Source organism: Aplysia californica, unplaced genomic scaffold (assembly GCF_000002075.1).
Source record: "Aplysia californica isolate F4 #8 unplaced genomic scaffold, AplCal3.0 scaffold00104, whole genome shotgun sequence".
Classification (NCBI taxonomy): domain Eukaryota; kingdom Metazoa; phylum Mollusca; class Gastropoda; order Aplysiida; family Aplysiidae; genus Aplysia; species Aplysia californica.
The window spans coordinates 313,251-315,013 of NW_004797374.1; positions in this window are offsets into that span (position 1 = coordinate 313,251).

Below are 1,763 nucleotides of genomic sequence, written 5' to 3' on the forward strand. Positions count from 1 at the left end.
TGTGTGTGTGTGTGTGTGTGTGTGTGTGTGTGTGTGTGTGTGTGTGTGTGTTCAGAAAGGGGTTGACCGTAGCGAATGTATATAAATTTGTCATGCACATGTTTTTAAAATTTTTGCTTCGTCGTATGGATGTCTTTAGTCTACTTGAGATTTATCGTGTCGTACTGGAATCGTAGGCTGCTATGCTCAGCGCTCCGATTAGAATACAAGTACTAGTATTATCATTATCTGACCCAGATACCTCTGTACTTTGTACAACTAGCCTGTTTTCTTTCCGGTCAATAAGAAAAGATGTCAGTACTCAGGAACTAGGTCATACCTGTACCAGGTGAATTAGGTTTATGACTGCAGAAGTGGTAGGGGCGTGCCAAGGCTTTTCGGGCAAATGCCAGAGGTTAGGTATACCGAGTTACATGGGATCCAGAACTGTACTAAAGCTCCATTGTTGTAACTAGGTGACCGTATCAAAAGCGAACTTCGTCGTTAGGATTATTGTGAAATTTATACTTTTTTAAAAAAAATACGACATTCGGCTAGGCTTAACCCATAGTTTCACATGTCGCAGTGTGCTCCAGCTTTTAAAAAAAAGAGAGAAGGAAATGAAGAAAGACAAAAAGAAAGAAAAAATGGGATGATGTCTAAAAAGAGTGCCTTTGGTCTTGTAGGTTTCTTTTTTACTTTAAAAAATTGCTCCTTACTCTCCATGCCGCATGTAGCTTATTTGATTTTTATTTCTATGCATTTATGGCTTTCGGTATGTGACTTGCTCAATTCATATAAATATTCTTCCTGGGAATGCCTTACCCAGTGCTTTATGAAAGAACACAATTTAAAGTGATTCAAATCAATCCGTAAAGTTAAGTACAAGAATCAAGAGCCTTAGAAATCAGTGTCGCACACTTTAAAATAACTTTTAGAAACAACGATGTCCTCTTTTCAAATACCCTAGGGCGGTTCTAAATGTTGGTTGGGAAAAGTCGCTGTCTATAACAACACTGCATCAATTGACAAAGTCGTCTCAGAAACAGAATTGTAACCTTATTAATATAATAAAAGCAAATTAAGAAGAACGGACAGCTGAGACAATGTCAACTCTCCCCAAGCTCCCCGTATCTGTCGTCCACGCATCCAGCCGGCGTACATGGTACATAGCGGTTAAGCGCTTCGCTGTCGCACGCAGGAGACCAGAGTTCGATTCCCGAGAAGCCTTGGGAGATTTTGTATCGATTATCTCAGTTTTTTTCCTGGGATGTTTTGTCACTCTCAGACCAGGTTGGCCCTGACAGGCAGGGTCATAGCAGCCCGCTTCCTAAATTGTCTAAATTGTGTCGATGGAGGCGTAAGAACACGCAGGTTTAAAGGCGTGCGTAGCTAATGGCTAAAGGCCTAACTCGCGGATGCTTTTAATCCTTTTTATATGTAATAGTAAAATACTGTTTTAATGCTTTTATCAAAGTATAATTATTATTATATAGGCTAGATAAGAGATTTTTTTTAAAAATTACGGTTTACACCGAGTCGGGGAAACCTACACCTGTTTTTGAGCTAGACCAAGTATTTTGTACCAGGTAATGTTCAAAGTAAGGGATAGTCGCTTTAATTAGGATTTGTTTACATCGATGTGACATTATTTACACCTCATTATTTCTGCAGGAACCAGCGCAAAAGATGTAAGCCCACAGTTTCCGGATTAAATCAGACAACGCCTTCATTATCATGTTATCCGTTTTACGGAGATTTAGCATTCAGTGGGCGGGGGTGGG